This window comes from Myotis myotis, unplaced genomic scaffold (assembly GCF_014108235.1).
Source record: "Myotis myotis isolate mMyoMyo1 unplaced genomic scaffold, mMyoMyo1.p scaffold_m19_p_4, whole genome shotgun sequence".
Lineage (NCBI taxonomy): Eukaryota > Metazoa > Chordata > Mammalia > Chiroptera > Vespertilionidae > Myotis > Myotis myotis.
Window position 1 is genome coordinate 36,610,100 of NW_023416346.1, and position 26,800 is coordinate 36,636,899.

The following is a 26,800-nucleotide window of genomic DNA, read 5'->3' on the forward strand; positions in this document are numbered from 1 at the left end:
ACAACTCACACTCTCACAAAAATGTGGATCCACAAGGAGAGAGCTGAGCCAACCTTAAGTGTACATAGCCTTCCCTGTGGTGAGATGTGCTCTTCTCCAACCCTAGCCATCGCCCACTATGACTGGCCCAAAATCCCTCTACTGGTCACTCCTTTGGGAAGAAAAAGAGATGGTTGCTGCATAGTTGCTTTAAGGAAAATATATTCCAGATATTTCAGGGAAGATACAGAAGGGGTAGGAAATGCCTCTTTATCCAGGGCTAATCCTATACAAAATTCCTACGTGGGGGTGAAATAGATATTTGCCTCTCTCCCATCTCACCTTTTATAATAATAAACTGGTGATATAGTAAGTAAAATATTTCTCTGAGTTTTGTGAGCCATTATAGTAAATTAATCAAATCTGAGGAGTGGATCCTTGGAACCTGCCATTCCCTTAGAAGCACATGTAACAACCTGGACTTGAGAGTGGCATATGAAGTGGGGGGCAGTAGGAGAGTCTTGTAGGACTTAACTCTTAACCTGTGGAATTTGGTGATTTCTCCAGGTAAATAGCCAGACTTGAATTGAATTACAGGACACCTAGCTGGTGTCCTGAGATGTGCTTGTTGGGGTAACCCTCCCCCTGAAACACATTGGAATTGGTATCAGAACCAATTTGTGCCAGGCATTATATTAAGCACTTAACATGCACTGTTACATTCAGTCCTTAATACAATGCTATGAAGGAGGCACATTCCCTTTCACTCCAGGTACCAAATTCTTCTCTGTGTCTGTGAGGAAGGTTAAAAATGAATTTATTCTTGTTCTTAACCTTAGTGGCTGTCAGATTATAGGCAGCCAGTGGAAGACTGCTGGTTGAGTGATTGAATACGTTGCCTTTGTTGGTCAAACCCTCCAACCATGGTGTGCTACCTAGGCTTGGGCACCTGAGCTCATCCCTGGCTCCACCCACATTAAATTGTATCTTTCCTACATTTGATATCCTCAGGGCTTTTATTTCTGCTGGACAGTTGATAAATTAATCCTGATAGGATGATAGCAACAGATAATTACTGTGAGTGTGTTAATGTGTCACCCCTCCTACATAGCTTATTTGCATGTTAATGGAGCAATTCTGGAGATATTCCCTTAAGGCAAAGGCATGAATCTTGAGGATGAGAAAGCCTGTATCAAGGCAATCTGCAGTGTGGGAGTGAAGTGGAAGGTGGTGATGTACACATCTCAGCACTGACACCATACAGACAGCTGCCTACTCCACCTATGTGTTGTGCCAGCTTTGATGAATAATTGTTAAAAGTAAGAATTATGATCTATTGCTGTCTTAGTTTTATATTAGCTTTGTTGGTTCTCTAGAGCAAAACCTCAAACTCTTTTGGGCTAAGACAAATGGCTAAGCCTAATGAGATGCATGGTGCTGTGAAATTAGATTAATTAACTAGGATTTGAATTGAACTTGTTTTTGAGATAAAATTTGTCCACAATGTATTATGTTTTTCGTTATTGGTTAAGGTATTACATATGTGTCCTTATTCCCCCATTGCCCTTCCCCCACCCCACACCCATTCACGCCCTTACCGCCCTGGTTTCTGTGTTGAAATGTTTGTTTGTAGCATGTATAGTAGCCACATTGAATGTAATTCTCTTGATACTGGGAAGGGGAGCATGTGGTGGGGCGTCTCAGGAGAAAAAATATTATAGTCTATACCAGTGATGGCAAACCTATGACACGTGTGTCAGAGGTGACACGCGAACTCATTTTTTTGGTTGATTTTTCTTTGTTAAATGGCATTTAAATATATAAAATAAATATCAAAAATATAAATCTTTGTTTTACTATGGTTGCAAATATCAAAATATTTCTATATGTGACACGGCACCAGAGTTAAGTTAGGGTTTTTCAAAATGCTGACACGCCGAGCTCAAAAGGTTCGCCATCACTGGTCTATACCCTTCTCTTATCCAGAAGGCTTGGGTTTAACTCACCATGCTGTACTACATTTTATTTAATTATATTTTTTAGAGTCCTATAAGAAGTATATTACATGGGATTTTAAAAACTTCACCTTTCTAAGACATATGCACATAGTCATCTTTTATATATAAATGGTTTATTTTGAGTTTGATGGAGCTAGATGATTTTTAAATAACAGGATGATGTCATTTACCACAGAGAATTAAATCTCTGCCAAATGGCTTATTACCCTAGTGTGAATGCTTAAGATGGACATTTGTTCAGCAAATGTTTGATGAACACCAACTATATACTGGAAACTGTGAAAGGCACAATGGGAATGTAGATTATTAATAAATAAATATGTTTTATATATCCTCAAATCAGATATGGGGTTTCAGACTTTTTTCCCTGCAGAAGAGTTGAATTTTAGAAATTGCTTCCATTTAGTTTCATTGATCTATTTATCTTTTCCTATATTAATATCGTACACTCTTGATTACTGTCATTTTGTAATAAGTTTTATAATCAAGTAGCATAGTTCCTTTAATATTGTTCCTTTTCAAAATTGTTTTAGCTATTCTGACTCTTTTGTTTTTCTACCTAAATTTTAGAATCAGCTTATCGATTTCTATAAAAAAAAACAACCTTCTGTTATTTTGATCAGGAAAGTAATTTGGAGAAAATCAACATGTTGATATATATTCACTAGCATAGTATATTTTTACATTTATGTAGATCTTTAATTTCTCCCTGTAATGTTACATTGTTTTAAATATAGAGATCTTGTACACTTTTATTAATTTTTCTTAACTATTTTATATTTCTTGATGCTATAGCAATTGGCATTTTAAATTCAGTGTTCCAGTTGTTTGTTGCTAGTATGTAGAAACACAACCGATTTTCATATATAGATCATGAATCCTGTGACCTTCCTAAATTCACTTAGTTTCTAGTACCTACTTTATCAGTACCTTAGGATTGGCTATATATACAGTCATATCATTTGCAAATAAAAGCAGTTTTACTTTTTTCTTTAAAGTCTGTATACCTTTCTCTTGATTATCATATTGTGTGGTCTAGGTTCTTTAGTAGAATATTGAATAGAAATGGTGAAACCAGACATCCTATTCTTATTTCTTGTCATAGGAGAAAAAATTTTAGTGTTTCACAATTAGGTACAATGTTAACTATAACCTTTTTTTTAACCCACACCTGAGGATATGTTCTTTTAAAATTGATTTTTAGAGAGAAAGGAAGGGAAAGAGAGAGAGAGAGAGAAAAAAACCTTAATGTGATAGAAACATCAATTGTTCATGCTCTGAACGTGGATTGAACCCGCAACCTAGGTATGTGCCCTGACTGGGAATTAGTATACAGGTTGACACTCTAAACAACTGAGCCACCAGGCCAGGGCTTAACTATAAGTTTTTTAAAGATGCCCTTTACAGGTTTGAGGAAATTTCCTTTATAGTTTGCAGAAAGTTTTTTTTTTTAATTTAAAAAAAATGAGTGTTAAATTTTGCCAAATAATTTTCTGCACTTATTGAGGAGATTTTATGAATTTTTTTATTTTACCCTCTCTATAATGTGAGTAACATTGATTTTTGAATATTGTACCAACCTTGCATCCCTATGATAACCCCTACATGGTTATGATTTATTATCCCTTTGTATATATTGCTAGATTACATTTAATAATATTGTGTCAATGATTTTGTGTCTATGAAAGATATTGTGGGTTTTTTTCCTTGTAATGTCCCTATGAAGTTTGGGTATCAGGGTTATACTGGTCTAGAAAATTAGTTGGGGATATTTTATCTTCTATTTTCTAAAATAGTTTAAGATTGTTATTAGAGATCCAAGATGTTGACGGAATAGATAGAAAGTACACTCTCCTCCTCCCAGGAACAAACTGTAATTGCAGCTATAGTATAGAACAACCAACCTGGATAACCAACTGAAGACTCGCTGACAAGAAGTATTATAACCAAAGATTTACAGAAGGAGCTACATCGAGACTGATAGGAAATGCAGAGATGTGAAAAGGGCTGGCCCTGCTCCCATGGGCAGTGGCTGAGGTTCCAGAGGGATATCTCCACTGTGGGAAGATTCTCCCTGAGTAGTGTGGGGTCTCAACTCCAAGCTGGGCTTCCCAGACCAGAGCACCAGAGCTAGGAAGAGGTGTCCACATAAGCTTATTATTATTTACTTTTAAAATGTTTGCTAGAATTCAACAATAATACCACCTGGGTAAAAAGTTCTCTTGGAATTGGTTTGAAAACCAGAAGTTCAATGTGTTTAATAGTATGGAGGTAATTTTTCTATTCCTTCTTTTTAAATTTATTTTAATTTTTTTCTTTATTGATTAAGGTATTACATATGTGTCCTTATCCCCCCATTGCTTCTTATGTAAGTTTTGCCAGTTTTTAAAGGAATTTTCACATTTCATGTATGATGTTGAATTTATTTCTATAAACTTATTCCTTAAATTCCCCTGTTTTATCCTCTTTAACTTTTATAGGATCTGTAGTGATGTCCCCACCTTCATTCCTGGTATGTCGTCTACCTTATTGGGTGGAAATTACAAATAGATTGAATAATGTATAATTATGAATGCCTTTTTTTTTTTTTTAGTTTCCATAGCCAGTGTTTCTTAATTTCCAGGCCATTGTTTCTCTTTCTTCCATAATATATTCTTCCTTCCTTCCAAAACAACTAAAATTACCCATTTTTTTGGTCTGTATAGTCATATGTCACTTATTGACAGGGATATGTTCTCAAAAATGTGTCTTTATATTTATTTCATTATTGTGTGAACATCATAGGGTGCACTTAAACAAACCTATAGGGTATACCTACTATATACCTAAGCCATATGGTAGCCTATTGCTCATAGGCTACAAACCTGTACAACATGTAGGCATTTGTAACATAGTGGTATTTGTGTATCTAAACATAGAAAATGCTCATTAAAATCCTATATAATAAAAGCCTAGCAACCGAAATGGCAGAATGACCAGAACGTCCAGAGACCAGAACCACCACTGCCTGTCGCCTGGGCTGGCCCCACCCCCCAGCCAGCAGTTAGGGGTGATCAGGCAGGCAGGCAGAGAGGTTAGGGGTGATGAGGCAGGCAGGCGAGCAGTTAGGGGCATGAGGCAGGCAGGCAGAGCCCCGCTATCGATCGCCTCAAAGAGGGAGACCCAGGCTGCCCACCACAGCCTGCAGGAGGGATGCTTGGTGACTGTGACGGGAAGTGCTGGCAGTGGTGGACGCTGCAGGGCGAGGCTGGCACCACTGCAGCTCCTGAGTTGGTATGGTGCCTGCAGCCTGGCCCAGGCCCTGGGGTTGCCGCCTCCGCCCATGGCTTCTTCAGGGCTGGACTGCCACTCCTCCTGCTATGATGCCTGGGCCGATCCTGGACCCCTCTGTGACTGCATGCTCTCTGCCTGGGCTCGGCCCCCTGACTGGACTCCCCAGCTCGGCCCTGACTGCAGAGAAGCTGAAATATTCTGACATCCACAACCTTGGGGCCATGATGGCCCCTTTGCACTTCCAGGAGGTGAAACTGGGCAAGAGGCCTCAACCTGTGAAAAGTGAGCTAGACGAGGAAGAGGAGTAAAGGAAAAGGCGCCAGGAAAAGATCAAAGTGGCGGCAGCCCGATGCCGGAACAAGAAGAAGTAGTGGACGAGTTTCTGCAGGGGGAATCTGAGTGGCTGGAGATCATGAATGCGGAGCTGAAAACCCAGATGGAGGAGCTGAAGCAGGAGTGGCAGGAGCTCATCCTGATGTTCAACCAGCATCGCCCCACCTGCATCGTCAGGACCGACAATGTTAAGACCCCCGACTCAGAAGGCAACCTACTGCTGGAGCAGCTGGAGAAGAAGTGACCATGGGCTGGGAGGAGGAAGAGGAGGAGGAGGAGATGAGAAGGGGGTGGAGGAGAAGGGTCCCAGAGGGCTCTTCCTTGCTGCATGAAAAACTCTTCAATGAGGCTCAGCACAGCCAGCATCAGCCTGGCTTTTTTGTGAAACTCGGATCAGCCACACCAGGGGAAGAAACCCAGGCTGATGAAACCCAGGACCAAGCGCTGAGACCAAAATAGTCCTGAGGGGGCCTGTTCTGCCTGGGGCCAGGCTTGCAGGAGGCAGGATAGAGGCTCTGGGCTGGAGAGATGCCCAACCAGGCAGCTGTGGGCACTTCTCCGGCCTCTCCACCAGGGCACCCACCCAAAGGACCTCTGCCAGGAAAAGCCATGAGTTGCAACCAAAATTCGGCTGAGGATGGAACTCAGAGTGCAACTGCAATCTGCCTGCCCCCAGCCCTGACCCTGATCCTGATGCAAGGCTGGAGTAAGGCACAGTGCCATGCCCTGCTGTACCCACCCACCATGGTCCAGCTCAGTCCTGCCCAGAGTGGCAGCTGGGGTGCACCCTTGCTGGCCCTGCTGGAGTTGCTGTGGGCACGAGGCATGGGCGCCCTTCCAAAGCACATACTCACTGAATGTTTACAGACTGGCTCTCCTGGCAGGGCTTTCAACTGTACATGTTTTTTATATTTTCTTTTTTAAAAAATATTTTTTTAAAAAAAAGATTTTATAGCCCTTGCCGGTTTGGCTCACTGGATAGAGCGTCGGCCTGGTGACTGAAGAGTCCCGGGTTTGATTCCGGTCAAGGGCATGTACCTTGGTTGCAGGCACATCCCCAGTAGGGGGTGTGCAGGAGGCAGCTGATCGATGTTTCTCTCTCATCGATGTTTCTAACTCTCTATCCCTCTCCCTTCCTCTCTGTAAGAAATCAATAAAATATATTAAAAAAAAGATTTTATACAAGCAATATATAAATGGATTTCTATAATCACTCGATGTGATACAGTATAAATGTGCTATGGTTTTTTCTTACTAACAGATATTCAGCCATATCTTACTAACAGTTATGGCCATTGCATGTAACTTCTAAGTACTGTAGTCTCTGGATGTTGGGGGTCGCAGAGGCGGGGGTGCAGTGCATTTCCATCCTGGTAAACCCTTCATAGTACTCAGTTCTGTATCACTCAGTAAACATTACTCTTACTTAAAAAAAAAAAAAAAAAGGGAGGCCCACGCTGCCCGGCCGGTGGTGCTGCAGTGGGTGGGCAGGGCCTCCCTTTGTGGGGTGATCGATCTGAGGGCTCTGCCATCGATCGCCCCACAGGGGAGGCCCAGGCCAGCCAAGCAATCGCACCCCATGCCTGTTGCCTGCAGAGGTACCAGTGGCAGGGGAGGAGGAGGGCAGCGCTGCACAGATGGCAAGCAGTGGCAGCGGCGGTGGTGGGGCCAGCTGCCTGCAGCCAGTGAAGGAAAGCCCCAATAGTCCCTGATCTCAGGCCAGGCTGAGGGACCCCCCCCTCCCCCCGAGTGCATGGGCATCTAGTCTACATATATATATAAAACCCTAATATGCAAATAGACCAAATGGCGGAAAACGGAACAACCAAACAACCGGTCACCATGATGTGTGCTGACCACCAGGGGGTGCACGCAGAACATGGAGAGTGTCGGCAGCAGGCAGCAGAGCATGGAATATGGCGGGCATTGGGGGCAGTGGGATGGTGGAGCAGTTGAGCGGGGCACCAGTCGCTGTCATCAGGGCGCCAGATCAAGGCGGGTACCAGTTGCTGTCATCAGGGTGAGCCTCTGGTGGTTACTAAAAATTCTTTGCTCCCTCGTGCTGCAGTCCTGCTGGGCGCGTGCACCTGCTGCCAGTTCCAGTCCCGCTCACACCTGCTGCCAGTGCCTGATGTCGGTCTCGATCACTTGGTGCCATCAGCGGGTGCGAGTGGCAGCTGCCAGCCCCGATCACCCCTGAGGTCTTCTCCACCTCCTCCTGCTCCTGAGGGATGATCAGGGAATCAGCTGCCACGCGCACCCGCTGACAGTGCCAGCCCCGCTCACACCCACTGCTGGCACCGGCCCCAATTGCTCCACACCATCAGTGGGTGCGAGTGGGGCTGGTGCCACCAGCATGTGGGAATGGCAGTGGTGGGAGTGGAGCTGCTGGCAGATAGGGGACTGGGGGCTGCAGTGGGAGGGCCCGGGAGGGGGTGTGGAGGATAGGCCAAGATCCACCCCTGTGCCTACCGCAGCCTCGCGGCCCACAGTTCCTTTCAAGGTGCACGAATTTGTGCACTGACCCCCTAGTATAGTATAAAAGATAAAAAATGGTGCACCTGTATAAGGCACTTACCATGAATGGAGCTTGCAATATTGGAAGTTGGCTTGAGTGAGTCAGTGAGTGACCAGTGAGTGAATGTGAAGGCCTAGGCCAGTGGTCGGCAAACTCATTAGTCAACAGAGCCAAATATCAACAGTACAACGATTGAAATTTCTTTTGAGAGCCAAATTTTTAAACTTAAACTATATAGGTAGGTACACTGTTATTCACTTTATTAGCGTACTCCTAAGGCTTAGGAAGAGCCACACTCAAGGGGCCAAAGAGCCGCATGTGGCTCGCGAGCCGCAGTTTGCCGACCACGGGCCTAGGGCATTACTGTACACAAGCATCACCACCAACATATGAGCAATGCATTGTACTGTGACATTACTAGCCATTAGCAATTGTTCAGCTTTATTGTAATCTTATGGGACTGTATATGCAGTCCATCATTGATTAAAACATTGTTATGTGGTGCATGACTGTGTAAACTACTGCTTTTTTTTTTCCAGAGAATTTTTAATCAATAAGGAACAATATATTATCTTGAACTAATCACACATGATTCAAAAAATAGCTGCCACCTTTGAACTTTGATGTGCTACAGTAGTTTTCAGATTGTTTGAAAACAACCCAAAATTTGGTGTTAGTTTAAATGCTTGAATTAATCATCCAGAGTTCATAGTCCTATAGATGTTCTAAAATTCTGGTGAGTGAAACATAAAAGTAGTTAGGAAGTATAGAATCTTAGCTGAAAATTAGATTAGTGTCTTTTAAGGCAGCTTCATACAAAATTTTTTAAAAATATTTTTTAAAATTGATTTTTAGAGAGAGAGGAAGGGAAAGGGAGAGAGAAAGATACATCCATCAGCTGCCTCCCACATGCCCCCTTCTGGGGATCCAGAGGGCAAGCCAGGCATGTGCCCTGACTGGGAATCAAACTGGCAACTGAGCCACACCGGCCAGGGCCAAACTTTTATTTAAAAGATATATGCATATGATGGAGAGCTTGTGGACAATATATATCAGTCATAATTTCAACAATGTAACTGCTGTCATTTTTATGCATTTTCATTTGGTCCTTTTTAGGTGTTTTATTTAGTGCTTTTTATGCACAGATTTGTTTTGACTTAGTTATAAACAATAGGGTATATTTATTTTTTCATCACTTAACATATCATAAGCATATTTTAAAGTATTTACATAGTTTGCCTTTACTTTTAATGGTGGCATAATTGTAAATCAAGTGGCTGTATCAAAATAGAACTGTTTACCTACTTTGACCTATTGGATTCCTTTCCCAGTATTTGAATTCTCTAAACAATGTTTAGATGAATATATATATATTCATATATATATATATATATATATATATATAAACTTTTCTCTTTATTTTGCATTATTTCATTAAGATAGGTTAATATATGTGAGGTTATAGTCAGAAGTTAAATAGGAAAGCCACTGGATTTTTCTTTTTTTAAAAAATATATTTTATTGATTTTTTAGAGAGGAAGGGAGAGGGATAGAGAGTTAGAAACATCGATGAGAGAGAAACATCGATCAGCTGCCTCCAGCACATCTCCTACTGGGGATGTGCCCGCAACCCAGGTACATGCCCTTGACCGGAATCAAACCTGGGACCTTTCAGTCTGCAGGCTGACGCTCTATCCACTGAGCCAAACCGGTTTTGGCGCCACTGGATTTTTTAAAAGAATTGGTTAACTATAGAGATTTTGTGATCATGAAATTCCTGTTGGAATTTCTTATATGTTGAAGATGGCGTTTAATATTGTTATCATGGGGTCTCAATTTTGCATAAAAAAATATCTTGAGCAACAGGTAAGGCAGAGTGTAGCAGAAACTTAGACAAATGTTAGACCTTTCAAGTTAATGGATTTATAAGGAACCCAGGTCTAGAAAAAGAATGTGGTGAAGGCATGGTGGGGCTGCATATGCTGTTAATTTCATTGAAAAGTGAGAAAGCATGTAACAGCTTAAGAAGTTTCATTGCTGCCGAAACCGGTTTGGCTCAGTGGATAGAGCGTCGGCCTGCGGACTGAAGGGTCCCGGGTTCGATTCCGGTCAAGGGCATGTGCCTGGGTTGCGGGCACATCCCCAGTGGGGGGTGTGCAGGAGGCAGCTGATCGATGTTTCTCTCTCATTGATGTTTCTAGCTCTCTATCTCTCTCCCTTCCTCTCTATAAAAAAATCAATAAAATATATTTAAAAAAAAAAAAAGAAGTTTCATTGCTGAGAGATCTGAGACATAGCTATTGGGAGGGTCCTTGTTTCATAGAAAACTCATTTAAATATTCTCTAAGAATTCAAAGATTCAAACAATATGGTTGCTTCTAAGGTTGTTGAGCATTAAATTGGCTTGTATTCAGAGGGAAGCATTCAAGTATTTCATAGGAAAATGCCTCAAAGAGAATGTTGTATGATCAAGTAAAGCCTCCACGCTTGAAAGAATCAAGGCTTTCAAATTTTTCCTCAGCATAAGGTTTAGGTATTATATGATAGTGACAACTCCATTTCATTTCTTAATTAAGAGGAAAAAGGTCACCCTGACCATCATGCTCAGAAAGATTCATGAAAAAAGTCAAAAGTAAAAGTGCTATGATATCATTGGACTAGCCTTTCTCAAATGAATTGCATACCTTAATATTTCATTTTCATTTACTCTAAAAATCAAGGAAAAGGGGATACAAGAAGTAAACAAGAAATAACTTCTTATTTAACATCTATAGGATTTTGAATTGAGCTATTATTAATATTATTATTGTAAAAATTAACAGTGATTACCTCTTTTTATGTTTTCCCCTGTGTCAGATTGTACACCATCTTTCTAACTTATACCCTGATTATTGATTAGAGACTGCAAACTTAATTAGCAGATCTCCCCCACCCCAACTGGCACTGCAGCTCAGTATACTTGACGTGCCACATTTAATTTTCAGTGCTTTTTAAAATGATGTTTGAGGTGTGATGTTGTGTAGAAATGTCAGGACTACTGACTTGTCAACCTCATTATGCTGTGCTCCAGTGACTGCTTCCCAAACATTAATTACATTGCACAGAGACCATGTCTATTGTTTTTCGTTTTTTTCCCTTTAAACTATGAACTGTAAATTGCTTTAAAAATTAAATGCAGCTAATTAGTGTTTATAATATTCTCTTAATTAAACACAGTTGGAGGTCCAGGCTATGTAGTATATGAAATACTGACAGCATTGCCAAAAGATAGCCCACACCCAGTTCATTTTCTGTGACAAGTAGTTGGTAAATGATTACTGCTCATGCCACATTTGTCAACCTGTGTGTATTCTGATGTCAAGATACCTTAGAGATATAAATGACTACTTATCTCTAAGCATAGTGGTTGTCACCCATGTGTTAGTCACACTTGCTCATGAGTAAGTGCTTTAAGGTGACACTGCATCAAAGAAAGTTATAGTGGGCCTAGAGGGTGATTCAGAGGTCCATGTTTTGATGGTGATGTTTTTATAAATTCAGCAGATTGAAGAATCAGATGCCCCACTAATTCTAATATGCTTTGTACTACTTCCAGGGAATGAGAATTCAGTAAACTATATTTAAATGTAAAACTATAATGAATGGAGTTTAGCCTGTCTTTGAATATTCAGAAGGCACTTTCAGTTTATGCTGTTCTTCAGGGTCATCATGAGAGATGTCTATGATGGTACTGTCTAAAGCTCCAATCAGTAGACATTCCTTGGTGACAGTGTGCCAGAACCTAGAATGTTGACTGTAATTTGAACGCTTTGTTGAAGAAGAAAGAGTCAGAGTCAGTTACTGTGGGCATTTTTTAATGTAGATATTTGAAACAATACCAAGTAAGACTCGGTGGAAAATAAAGTTCTAGAAATAGCAATTTCTTTTCAGTAACTATTTTTTAATCTTCACCTGATGATATTTTACTATTGATTTTTAGAGAGTGGAAAAGAAAGGGAAAGACAGAGAAATATCAATGTGAGAGAAACACATTGATTGGGTGTCCTGACCAGGGCGGGCCCAGCCAGGGAGGAGCCTGCAACCCCAACCAAGGTACAAGTTATGTGCTCTTGACTGGAATGTGCCCTTCAGTCTGACATTCTATCCACTGACCCAAACCAGCTAGAGCCTTTTTTAGTAACCTGAAACCAACATCTTCTCAGGACTACTCCAGCATTGGCAGAGGGGGAAAGAGCCCTAGCTTTGTATCATTAAATCCTACTAGAATAATTGTATATAAACACATGAATACTATAATTCATAAGAAGTACCAAATTCTCAACCTATGCAGCAGTGTTAATTCATATGTTCAAGCAACCAATGATGTGACACTCAGTCCCTCTGAGGCTGTAGAAGAGAAAAAATTCATGTGTTAGTTTCTATCTAGGGATGAGCTTAATTCTCTCTACTTAATATTAAATCCATAGAAGATATTCTGAGGATTTAGGCCCATCCTGTCTCTGCTCTGAGGCTTGAATAATCAGGTCCAGCTAGAACTCTGCTCCATAAAACCAGGGGTTGCTGGAATACTTTGGCTTTGGAGACTCAAAGGAAGCCCATTCCACAAAAGATATCATCCTTAACAGTCTCCTGTGGGGCCTAAGTTTCAAAACTGGAAATGAATACCTTTAGTCAAAGATGCTTAATTTCCAAAGACCTCTGAAAAATGAACTTCTTCTGAGAGGAATAACTCATTTAGTTCTGATTAGTCATTAATCACTTTGAATAAGCTGTTGACAGGTAAACATCTGGAAAAGATGTGAGAGAAAGGGACATATAGATCAAGTAACCTTAAATGAAGGAGAGGAAAGAGGGATAGATTTAGAGTAGGGATAAAGGAAAGGTGCTAGAGTAGGATTTTTAATCAGTTTGGAAGCAGCAAAACGACCCTGGGATTCTGAAGCAAGGGGAAGAGATTTCCTCTGTGTGTGTGTGTGTGTGTGTGTGTGTGTGTGTGTGTGTGTGTGTGTGTACATGATTGAGAGAGAATGTGGTGATGTTAGAGAAAAACTGCACCTACCAATTGTAATCTATGAGAATTGGGAAATTATTATTCAAGAGCATTGTTATCTTGAAATTTTTATTATGTGAACTCCTTTCCTTTTCTTGGTGTTATTTCATGACTCTATGTCAAATTTTCTCATCATTTCTTGTATGCACCATCCTCTTGTCAAAATTTTGCTCCATTTCAAGCAGTCTGATTCAGTGAGACACTATGGTGTATTATTGCTCAAGTTTGGGCTGGTGACTTTCTCAACCTAATCTACTTATTCATGACTCATGAATGAGATGTATCTGTATATGTGTGTATTTCAAGCAGTATGTTAGGTATTTTACTTGCTTCTGAGATATATGCAGTTGAGTAAGTTACTAAACCTATTTAAGCCTCTATTTTCACACCAATAAAAGGAACAGTAAGATGCTAATGAGTTAATGACAACAAAGATGCAGTCAGCATTGAGGAAGATAGTGCTTCCTATTGTCCCTCATTAGAATAGGAACTTTACATATTATTTTAAAGCTAGAGGGTCCCTTGGCCTGGCCTGCACCCTCTTGCAATCTGGGACCCCTCAGGGTATGTTGGACTGCTGGTTTCGGCCCGATCCCTTGGCCTGCGGGGATCAGGTCAAAACTGGCAGTCCGACATCCCCCAAGGGATGTAGTAGTGCCTGAAGTGGCAGGCAGCCAGGGAGGAGCCGGAGCCTGGTCCAGGCACTGTGCTGCTCCTGCTCAGCCCAATCCCACTGCACCTGCCTCCGCTACCACTCTGTAGTGTTGCCACAGCTGCGCTTGCCAGCCGTGAGCCCGGCATCTGGTGCCCATAAGCCAGCTGAGCAGTGCTCCCTCTGTGGGAGTCCACTGATCACCAGGGGACAGCTCCTGCATTGAGCGTCTGCCCACTGGTGGTCAGTGCACATCATAGTGACCGGTCGACCGATCATTTGGTCGTTCATTCGCTTAGGCTTTTATATATGTAGATGGTATGTGATGATACTCTTCCTCATTATAATATTAGAATATGTTCATTGTAAAAGAAAAAGAGGGCAACAAAAAGAAAACAGTAAGACGTTGCCTTTAGTGTCACCATCTAATAATCACCCAAAGAATTATACCATTTAACAATTATTGATGCCTTAATGCTATATATCTTACACTTTTTGCTATAAAGAGCATCAAACAAATATTTTGTTAATTCTAACATCAATGTTGTAAGTAGATATTGTCATTCCAATTTTATAGGAAGTTAAGAGAATGGAAGAGCTTGACTCAAATGCTCTGTCCCATATTTTGCTTCTCATTCTTTTGTAATAGAAGTAGTCAAGGATACATAGTCCTCCCTGTAGCCAATAGGTGTCTGTACTGTGAACAAACTCTTCCCCTGTACAAACCAACTTCCAGGATGGAGTCATCTGCATGTGCGACAAGCTTTATCAAATGAGTAGATTCACCATACCAGCTGGAGGAACAAGCCAACCATAGCGATGGTGATATTTCTATCAATGATTAGGTCTTTTGTAAAGACCCCTGTCTCACACAGTGAACCCCTCTTCTTAAACATATGGTCTTCTTTCTAAATTGGTAATTTCCCTGATAGTTTCTACTGAACTGTTAGCAAAGGTTTTTGTAGCAGAGCAAAAATTTCTTGTTCTTAAAAATCTACATAAGGAAGGATGAAATAGTACCATTTGCAACGATATGGATGGACCTTGAGAACATTATGCTAAGTGAAATAAGTCAGACAAAAAAAGCTAAGAACCATATGATTTCACTCTTATGTGGGATATAAAACTGAAACTCCTGGACACAAATAGCAGTGTGGTGGTTGCCAGAGGGAAGGCGGGGGGGGGCGAGAAGGGGGTCCTAATATAAGGTGACAGGAGAAGATTTGACTTGAATGGTGGGCATATGGGTGCAATATAGAGATTATGTAACATAGAAACTCACACCTGAAACCTTGTTCATGTTGACCAATGTCACCACAATCGATTTAAAAAATAAAAATTTAAAAAAATCTTACAGAGATACCTTCTTTAAATAGACCATGGTACCCTTCTCCCCAGTATCTCCCTTCCCTGCTGGAGATGAGGTAGCCTTACTTGCAATGATTAGATATTTTGTACCAAACTAATGGGCACAAAAATTTCCCATGGCAAAAACGGGGCAAAAATATTATTCTGTATAAAAGCAATAGCTACCTCTGCCCTACACTCTTAGTATTCTTCATCCACTTCCTGATTTATCTTTTCTGGGCATTATTTTCATTATCTGAAATTATAAATCCTTATTCCATTGCCAGAGATAAACCTAAGACTCAGTTGTATCCCCAGTTTTTCTGAGCTGATAGGAAATCCAGATGACAACCTAGAGTCCTTCTCCATAGTGGATAATCTGGATAGTTTATACCCAAAAATGGGTCAAGCATATTGTATTTAATGTTCCATCAAGTCATGCCAAGTCCATGCTCTCATGGGTTTAGATTTCAAAAGAAAGGGCTAGGAGGTTGTGCATTTCCTGGCATGTGGTATGCCTCTTAGTGAAATGAACGACACTTTGCAGACCAAAAGCTGGCATGAAACATACCTTTGATTTCATCAGCAAGCATGCCATATGTCACAGAATTCTACTGTTTCCTCCCTGTTATTTCATTTGAGTGCCTCTTTCCTGCACATGTCTTTTGGTTGCAGTTAAGCAAAATGGATAGTACAGTCAATTGATGTAAATAACTTCAATTCAATTGGGCCTAAGTTATTTTAAGTATTACTAAATTAATTGTATTCTGAGTTTGATATTCTTTATGGAGGCAACATGATACAGTGAAAAGAGCACTAGACTAGGAGTAATGAAACCTGGGTTCTTATCCAAGGTCTGTTACTGCCCTGCTATTTTTGCAAATATTTGAGGCTCTGTTTTCCTGTCTGAAAGTAGGAGTAATAATATCCTCCCAGTGTGCTATGTCAGAGGGGTGTAGGCATATAAACTTCAGTACTGTATGTGAAATTTAAACATTTTAAAATGTCTACAAGTGCTTTGCAAAATACAAACTATTAATATATACCATCTAATACATGGCTGAATAGTCACACATCTGTATGAACATAGAGCAGAAAGCAAAGTCCTGAATTGAAGTTTTCTACACAAAAGTTGTAATTCCTATTTTTCTGATGAAAAAATAATATATCCTCAAAGTAGGAAATAAGGAAACTATAAAGGAAATAAAAATGATGCATACAAAATACACACAAATAAAAATCCTATGTAATAAACGGATAATATGCAAATAGACCAAATAGCAGAACAACCGAAACAACCAAACAACCGGTTGCTATGACATGCACTGACCACCAGGGGGCGTGTGCAGAGCATGGTGGGTGTTGGCCGCGGGGGGATGGTGGAGCAGGTGAATGGTGGTGCCAAACCAAGGTGGGGCACCAGTTGTTGTCATCAGGGTGAGACTTTGGTGGTTACTGAAAATTCTTTGCTCCCACGTGCCACAGTCCCACCTGGTGCTTGCACCTGCTGTCAGCGGTGGTCCCACTTGCACCCGCTGCCAGCACCAGCCCAGCTCGCACCTGCAACCGGTGCCGGAGCCACTGCTCACACCCACTGCCGGTGCCCGGCGCTGGTCCTGATCACTCTGTGTCATCAGTGGGTGTGAGTGGTGGCTGTGGGCCCTGATTGCCCCTGAGGGCTTCTCCACCTCCTGCTGCTCCTGAGGGGCGATTAAGGCAGCAGCCGTCACTCACACTTGCTGATGGTACTGGCCCCATTTGCACCCTCTGCTGGCGCCAGCCCCAATTGCTCTGCGCCATCAGCGGGTGCAAGTAGGGCTGGCGCCACCAGCATGTGGGAGCGGCGATGGTGGGAGTGGGGTTGCTGGCAGAGAGGGGACTGGGGGCCACAGCAAGAGGGGCCTAGCAGGGGTACGGAGGATGGGCTGAGACCTGCCCCTGTGCCTGCCATAGCCTCGTGGCCCACAGTTCCTTTCAAGGTGCACGAATTTGTGCACTGAGCCCCTAGTATACTTCATGATCACACAATACCCCACAACAGGGTGGGGGCAAAAGTGGGTTTACAGTTGTGAGTGTGTGAAACACAGACTTTATTCTTGTATTATTATTTACTAATTATTGTATTATTTTCCATACAAACAACTGTAAACCCACTTTTACTCCAACCTGTATTTTGATGTATTTCCTTTCAGTGTTTAAATTTTTGTCCAAATAATTGGTAATAAACTTTTATGTATGAGGCATACTGTTTTTCTGATTAAAAATTAATAAAAGCTAATTAAGAAGAATTTAATAGAAAGTTGAAGTTATTTGTAATTACCCTTGGTTCCCATGAAACTAATTTTAACAATTTTTCATTATTAATTCAGTTTTGTATCTTACTTTTATTTAATATTGTATCCTGTGTGCCCTACACTGGAACAGGAACTTAACCTAATATATCAAATTATCAACAATTCTTAAAAAATGTTTTGTTTTAACTTTTTATTATCTAAAATTTTAAACATATAAAAGTAGAGAGCATGATTGAATGAACCCCAACACTCACCCATCATATAACTTCAACCGTTTTCAATGCATGGGAAATTTTACTTCATCTACCTCCCCACCCAACTCCCTCTCTTACCTCCCAAGATGTTTTGAAATAAGTTCAAGATATATAATTTTATTCATAAAACTTCAGTATATGATTATAAGATATTAAGATTCTCTTTAGCCTAAATATAATACCATTTCACCTTAAAAATACACAATGCCTTTTAATATCAACAAATATGCTCTACCCTTCCAAATTTCCCAGACTATCATATAATGTATGTGTAGGTTTTTTTTATTTTTTTTGTCTGAATGAGAATCCTAGAAAGGTATACATATTATAATTTGTAGATATACTCATTACATCTCTTTTAGTCTGTATATTTCCCTTTCCATTTTTTTTTTGCAATTTATTTGTTGAATCTAAATATTTTTTCCTATACAGTTTGCATCCCTATTGCATTATTTGATTCATTTCTCTATTCTAGTACTTCCTATAAACTGGATGTTAGAGCTAGATATTGTTGCTTAATAGAAATACAATGCAGGACACATAGGTATTTTTTAAATTCTGGAAGCCACAAAAAAGAAAAAAATAAACAGGCGAAATTAATTTTAATATATTTTACTTAACCCAATATACCAAAATGTTATCCTGTTAATATATAATCAATATAAAATTATTAACAAGACTTTTTACATTGCTTTACTTATATTAAGTCTTTGAAATATTAAGCAAACCCCTGCAAATCCTAATATATAGCCTTTCAATAAATTTTTGCCATTAAAAGATCAGTGATTTAGGCAGGATTTCTGGCTGTGTCCTGCTGAGTATCCATTTCTTAAAAATCATCTATGAATTATAAAACTTGACAAGTTGACAAAAACAACCTTTAAGCACCCTGGAAATCAACTAAAGTTCTACAAAAATCCAACAATCAGTTATACTTGAATAAACTATTTTCCTTCGGTAATAAAAGTGGGAATCTATGGTATTTTTGCCTGGAGTTGCTCATACCCCACTCCCTCAGATTGATCAATTTTCATGGTGGGGCAGGATTAAGAATTGTAGCTGCACTATCATGGTAGATGGTTTACTTGATGTGGCAAGGTGCATGATGCCCTTGTGCAGCGACACTGTTGGTAGAAGTGATCACCTTGGTGAAGTTGGGCCAGTGGGAAGGGGCAACAGTTCTGCAAACCTGAGGTTGTGAAAACATATTCCTCTCTGAGACTGTGCACATATGCAGCAGACAGTGGAGACTTGAGAGGGCTCAAGCCAGCCACTCACTGTCAACTCTGTGGCAGTGCACAGAGGAGATATATAAAAGCTCAATGGAAAAGAAAAGTTGTGGCAAACTTAAAAATGATACGAACTTTGAATGTGCTCCCTTTCCCACACACAGATCTATTGGCAGGAGATAAAACCCTTACAGGCTTGAGATGGTTTAGCACAACCTCTGTACAACCATTGACCACAAAACTACAAAGACAGAGTTCACTCTTAGGAAACCAGGCTTAAAATAAAAGAATATAACAAAAATCCTGATATATAATCCAAAATGTCCAATTTTCAACAAAAAACGAATTATACAAAAAAAGGAGAGCATGACATACACTCAGAAAAAAAAAGTCAATTTAAACTGTCTCTGTCTCCTATGTAGCAATTAACCAACAGGTCTTCAAAGCAGCTATTAATGTGTTCAAAGAAGGAAGGGAAACCATGAATGAAGACTTAATGGAAAATATAACAAAAATGAACAAAGTAGTGGTTTTTAAGAGGGAAGTAGAAATTATAGAAAGAACAAAATGGAAATTCTATGATTGGAAAGCACAATAATTGAAATGTTCACTAAAGGAACTCAACAGCAGATTCAGGCTGGGAGAAAAGGTTTGGTAACTTGGATGTTGATCTATAGAAATTGTCCATTGTGAAGAACAGACAGAAAAAAATCAAAGAAGAATGAACAGAGCCTCAGGTACATGTGAGGCAGCATAAAAAATATCAATATATGCATAATAATACGACCAGAAGGAGAGGTGAAAAAGAAAAGACAGAACATCCTTAGCAAATATATTTGCAAATTTAACACAACAACATGTAAAAAAGGATTATATTCAGAAGTAAAGAGGATGTGAAATACTGATACATGCCACAACATGGATGAACAAGAGCACTATGGAAGTGTTATGAAAGAACCCAGATGCAGAAGACCACATATTGTATGATTCCACTTGCAGAAAATGTTCAGAATAGGCAAATCCATAGAGACAGAAAGTATATTAGTAGTTGCCACGGCCTGGAGGGAGATTAAATTGGGAGTGACTGCTTAATGTATGTGGAAATTATTTTTAGGGTGAAAGAATATTTTTTAAAACTGGATGGTGGTCATGGTTTCATAACTCTATAAATGTACCCCATATCTTTGAATTTTACATTTAAAATTTTTGAATTGTATATTATGTAAATTATACTTCAATAAAGCTGTTTAATAAAGAAATAGTAAATACACCACCAACAAGAATAAAACAAAAATATCAGTAACATTGACTCCCTGAGTAACATTTTTCAAAACAATAGGTAACCTAGAATTCATACATTTATAATTGCAAAATTCATTAATTTACAATAGTAACTATAAAATACTTTACCATTTACATGGTATTTTCATATATATTATTTCAGTGGGAATCTTTCTTCCAGCACTCTGAGAGAGAAGGCCATTTGGCCTTTATTATGCAAAGGAAGTGAGGTTAGCTGATTTATTCAATGTCATACAGTAAGTGGCACAAGATGGGTCCAATCTCAGACTTACTGACTCCAAGTTCAGTGACCTTCCTACTACATTATGCCAGCTTTATTCTCTATGGCGGCAACCCAGTTGTAATTACGTTGTATTACTCCCTGTAGGTGAATATGGAAACTTAAGATATTAGAAGAGGGAATCACAAAGGTGAAAATTACAGTGCAATCTGTGCTGTGTTCTTACTGCGTGTTTGTTGGTAGGAAGCTGAGGAAGTCTAGTAAATTTCCTGCTTGTGGCCTGGAATGGTGCATAGATCTGTATCAGACTGATCACACATTGACCCAGCAGCACCAAGTCAGTTCAAATCTCTGTTCATCTGCGGTGTCCAGTAAATGCAAATTGTGGTAGACAAGGGAAATTGTGTTGCAGACTCACACTTGGTAACCTTGCAGAGCAGTCATGTCTTTATAGTTTCATTGGTTTCACTCATGGCATCTTGGGACCCTTCCACTCAGGTCTTAATTCCCTCTTTTCTGGGCATCTTTATGCCATCCTTGCCCGGGAAGCTTATTTTGTTACATAAGCAAGGCAAAAAACCTTTTAGATGCTGTGTAAGATCTAGAGGCCACTTGATCTCCTTCTAAGCTGCAACCTAAAGTCTTGCCTGAGTTTTCCACTCTAGTTCTATCTGCTTCCTTTGAATCTTTTATCAGAGAATCTGTGACCCTTGTATAGCAAAGAGATTAAGCATATACTAGTAGGCTCTGGAGCTGGACCTTTTTTATTTGAATTCTAGCTCTATCAGCTGTGTGATCTTGGTGAAATTACCTAACCTTTCTATGCCTCTGTTTTTTGTTTGTGTGTGTGTGTGTGTGTGTTTTCATTTGTAAAATACCTCACTGTGAAATTTTCAAGGATTAAATGCAATTATGGATGTAACGTTCTTAAAGAGTGCCTGAATCTTCTTTCTAGCCCTTTTACTTAAGCAAGCTGACAACTGAACTTATACTGGGGGCTTTCCTATGGTACTTGTATGTTTAAAACGTTCAATCATATTATTTTCATGTGCTAGCCATAGAAGTCCTGTGAAGTTCATAGGATTAATGATATTAGATTCCCCCCCACACACACACTTTATAGATAAGAGAATGGTGGCACACTACTTTGTCATAAAGCTTGGTCTAGAACTTACATTTTAGGATTCTCTCATAGGGCTCTTTGTAATATAACCTGCTGTCTTTTGTCTAGTTAGGTTTTATCCAGAAAAGCAAAATACTTGGTGCAAACCTCTGCAATCAATTATTAACCTCTGTTTCCACCTCTACAATTAAGTCACCTAAGGATCTACTTCTTTGTATCATAAGTTAAGTTAATTTGGTTAGCTACTTTTCTGTCTCATATTTAAGGTAATTGAAAATGAAGTTCAAGTAGTAAGCAGTAAAAATATTTCTGCTCCCAGCTGTTATGCATGAAGCTTGAGAGGGTTATAGGTAAAGTGCAGATTTGACTAAACTAATGGAGAAGATGGATGGCAATAGAGAGCTATGCTAATGCTTGTTATTTGCAAACTAGAAGAAAGTGATATCTTTGGCTGTTCAATACCATATTTAAAGCTTGTAACTTTTCAAGATAGCATATTAAATTTGATGCTACATTTTGGATAAGTATGTTAATACTAAAATTACTATGGAATATACAAAACCCGAGTGGATTCATTGTAAGAAAAATGAATTGAATATGATTGTTTACTTGGGGAAATAAGCAGCTATTGTTCTTCTCAAAAGAGTAAAAACGCTATTTATACATTGAGCTACCTTCAATTTTCTTGAAAATTGTTCCTCAAATGAACAGTTTAGCTCATTTACATAATCTACCACAAAGGATATTGAGAAGTTATAAGAGAAAGATAATTTGAAATTACTTTAGGAAGTTGTTTCAGTTCCAAAAGAGATGGTGCGATAGAGATAGCTGTCACTGCAACTTAGGGATGTATTATTATTTTCAAATTACTAAGGGATAGAGATGTTATAGGTACTTACACAATTAAAAAAAAAACACCTGTCTCAATAAATTTTGAAATATAAATCACAGATTCTGGACCCTGATTTTGGCATGCACTAAGCTGTTGTCATATGTCTATTGGATATTATGAAATGCTCAGTAAGTCTTGAAAATTTTATATATATATATATATCCTATATAATAAAAGGCTAATATGCAAATCGACCAACGGATGGAACAACTGGTTGCTATGATGCACACTGACCACCAAGGGGCAGACGCTCAATGCAGGAACTGCCCCATGGTGGTCAGTGCACTCCCGCCAGGGGAGCATCACTCAGCCAGAAGTCCTGAGCTGGGCTCAAGGCTGGTAAGTGCAGCGGTGGTGGCAGGAGCCTCTCCTGCCTCTGCGGCAGTGCCTAGGATGTCCAGCTGACAGGAAGCGGGCCTAAGTGTCAGTTGGACATACCCTGAGGGCTGCTGGACTGCGAGAGGGCACAGGCTGGGCTGAGGGACTCCCCTGATTGCATGAATTTCATGCACCAGGCCTCTCCTCTAATATATCTATATACAGTGGGGCCTTGACTTACGAGTGTCCCGACTAACTAGTTTTTCAAGATACGAGCCATCTCTCGGCCGATTTTTTGCTTTTGAGTTGCGAGCTAAAATTCGGGTTACGAGCCAGCTTCAGATACCCCACCGCTAGTTGGCACAGCAAACGTCACAGTGAATGCCACAACATCAGCCCAGCATCACGTGTCATTGTAATGGTGAAATTGATTTGACATATGAGTAATTTGAGTTACGAGCTCCATCACGGAACGAATTAAACTCATAAGTCAAGGCCCCACTGTATATATATATGCCTCAGCGACCGTTACAACCGAACAACTGGTCACTATGAACCACATTGACCACCAGAGGGCAGATGCTCAATGCAGGAACTGACCCCTAGCCAACCTTCCCGCAGTCCCTCCCCCCTGGTTGGCTGGCCCTGATGGGGACTGGGCGAAATGGCCCTGATTGGCCCTGATTGCTGGCCATGCCGAGAGACCCCACCCTTGCATGAATCTGTGCACCAGGCCTCTAAAATATATATATCTACATTAATAAAAGAGAAACATGCAAATTGGTGTCACTCCACTATGCCCACCAGCCAATCAGAATGAGTATGCAAATTAACCCAACAAAGATGGTGGTTAATTTGCATATGCAGTCACGGAGCGAAGACTGAAGGCTCCACCCGAGTGAAGACTGAAGAGGCTTGCCTTCTCTGCTGCAGTCAGAGTGAAGGTCTGGGTCCCGGGTGCTGGAGGAAAACTGGTGCCAGCAGCCAGGGGAAGGAAGGCCTATTGCACGAATCTATATATATCACCTATCACCTTACACCTGTTAGAGTGGTCATTACCAACAAAACAAAATAAAATTATGATATATATAGTTCCAGTCCCCAAGAACTTAGTCCAAACTTGTGCGTGTTGAAGGAGGTGCTTTGGAGTCCAGATCACTAATCAGCACTGGAGAACACTAAATGAGAGTAAAATTCCAGAGTAATTCGTCTAGAGTTCTGGCTGTTGATTTTTCTTTAAAAAACATCTTCCAGGTTAGCGTTTCTTTGTGGAGTCTAGTGACACCACCAACTTTTCTATTCACTTCTTTTTATCTCTCTCAATTTGCCTCATGTGCCCCAGCATCAGTATTTGTAAAAAATGTTTGGCCCTTACCAGTTTGGCTCAGTGGATAGAGCGTTAGCCTGCAGACTCAAGAGTCCCAGGTTCGATTCCGGTCAAGGGCATGTACCTTGGTTGCGGGCACATCCCCAGTGGGGGGTGTGCAGGTGGCAGCTGATGGATGTTTCTCTCTCATTGATGTTTCTAACTCTCTATCCCTCTCCCTTCCTCTCTGTAAAAAAATCAAAAAAATGTATTTAAAAAATGTCTGTAGTTTTTATCCAAAAATAATAAGGAAAAAGGACACAAGCAGTCAGAAAAACAACAGAGCATCTACAAAAAGAGGTGTGAGATTAATTAATCATCACTCTTTAGTTGTGTTATTAAGTGACTTCTATGTTTCTCTTTCAAAATGGCCTAAAGAGCCTGCCTAGCACCAGGAGGACATCTTCTCCAGCTGTTCTCAGAAATGAGTCATACCAGTTTTGAAAACTTATTTTTCCTGGAGGGACCTTTCATTCTCCCATTGTAGGATTTTTAAAATGCTACTAGAACTATTAGTGTAAACAAATCCATGTGAACCAAAGTGGTAAGCAGAATTTGAACTCTTGAGTGTTATCTCTTCCATAGAATAGACTATCCTTATACCACAAAAGTAGTCTACTCGGAAAGCCATCATTTTCTAGATAAGCAGTTCCATATGCAGTGCATAAAATTCTCAACCTCTATCCAAAAACATGATGCTATATTTCTCTTTTGATTTACCAAAATGTTATGGTTGTATTGATGAGATCAAAGTAACTGGCAATTTCCATGACAAAGTCAAACTCTAGTGCCTTAGGCTTTATGTAACTGTCTAGGCTCTCATCAAACAATTGATTTTTTTAAACATTAGAATTCAAACTAAAATTTATTTGGTGAATAACTTAAATAAAGTCCACCAAACAGCTGTTGAGTAATTAGAAACTAACAAATTATTTACAGAAAAATTCTCAATTATACCAAGTTTGTCATATGTTTTTAAAGCAACTGATTTATGTCTGGACAGTGACCATGCTTTCCTCTTAGTATAATGTTCTTTCATCTAAAAAGGGCCAAAATAAAAAGTTCAAATATAAGCTATGATAGATACTTTCAGAAAATACTATAAAGACTTGATTTATTTGTTATATTGCACCAGTATATTTTACTTTTAAAAACTTACTAAGATCCTCAGTGGTTAAATGCACAAGAGCCATAAATACATAGTGCACAGGAAAGGAAATAGCACTAGCACATACATGTAGGAAAATATTCAGCCTCACTAATAAGCAAGAAGTTCAAACTAAAAGAAGATACCTTTAATTTAATTATTTCAAATAGACATTAAAACAATACACAAAGTTGCCAAGAGTATAGTGAGAGAAGATTGTTCCCACACGTTGTCATGGCAGTGTAAGTCTACCCCAAAGCCCCCAAACGTTCAAACCTATTGGCTCATTAATTCAACTTTTTGGAGTCCATCCTAAAGAAATAATAAAAATATTGAATGTGTTCATGTTATATTAATATTGATATGGAATTTTTGGACTGGAGCCCAGATTCTCTGTCTGGAGTGGAAGAGTGAATCCATGGACAGAGGGTAGTATAGCAAAGGTGGAGATTTATTGAAGAACAAGTACAGACTCCCGCATGTGGGGAGAGGGAAAGAGTCCCACAGAATAGACACCCACGTGGGGAGGGGGAATGGGTCCTACCGACTTCAAGTTTCCATGTTTTATAATGTCTGTAGTTTCTGTGTCCTGATATCTCCCCTGATTGGTCAAATTGGTTACTATTCCCTTTCAAATTGGTTACTATTAGTGACTCCTGAACTCAAAGGTCAAACACCACATGGGACATGTGATGCCCTCCTCCCTCATTGTTCTTTTCTTTCTGGGCTTCCTTCTTTCTTCTTTATTTTGTAAATATATACCTTTTTCGGCTACTCCTAGCTCCCTTATCTTATGTAAATGCAACTGTTGCTGCTCCCTGCACCTGGCTTCCTTGTGTTATGGAGATGTACCTTCTCCTAATCTGTAGCCCTATGTTATTTTCCCCATGGACCCCAATTCTAAAAATTCCCTAAACCTGCCTATATCCCCCTAAAATTCCCGTTTCAATATTCAGTTTAAGACTTTAAATGGGAAGGGAAGAATGAAAATACCCAGTAATAGGGAATGGGAATGTAAATTATAGCACATCCACTCTGCACTGCTCTTAAAAATCACGGTTATAGAAATAGTGTAGAAACATGCAGAAAACATCTAGAATGAAGGAAGCCACATGACAAAAATGTATGTGTATATTATAACTAGAAGGAAATGGACCAGAGTGACAGCAGTCACACTTACAGGCTGATAGGGTTATGGTGGATATTTTTTCCATTATTTTGTAAAGATTCAAGTGATTATGTTAATTTTATAGTTTCTTCTCATGGACCCCAATTCTAAAAATTCCCTAAACTTAATTACTTAATACTTAAGTGATTCCTTAAGTAAAACAAAGAAGGGTGAGAGAAGAATCAGCTAAGAGCTCTTCTTTTAAGGTCTTCCTAAATCCAGGGTTTTCTGAATCAGTCAATCTGAATTCATGTTGAAGGTCCTGTTGAGGAAAAGCTATTGTAATATTTGCAAAGAGTTCTATCCCCTTTGGTAGG

The 26,800-nt window shown here is 39.9% G+C and overlaps 1 pseudogene; it reads left to right on the top strand.

Moving 5' to 3' along the window:
• The first annotated feature begins 5,329 nt into the window (after positions 1-5,329).
• LOC118654769 lies at positions 5,330-5,847 on the top strand (annotated as a pseudogene).
• Positions 5,848-26,800: the final 20,953 nt, after the last annotated feature.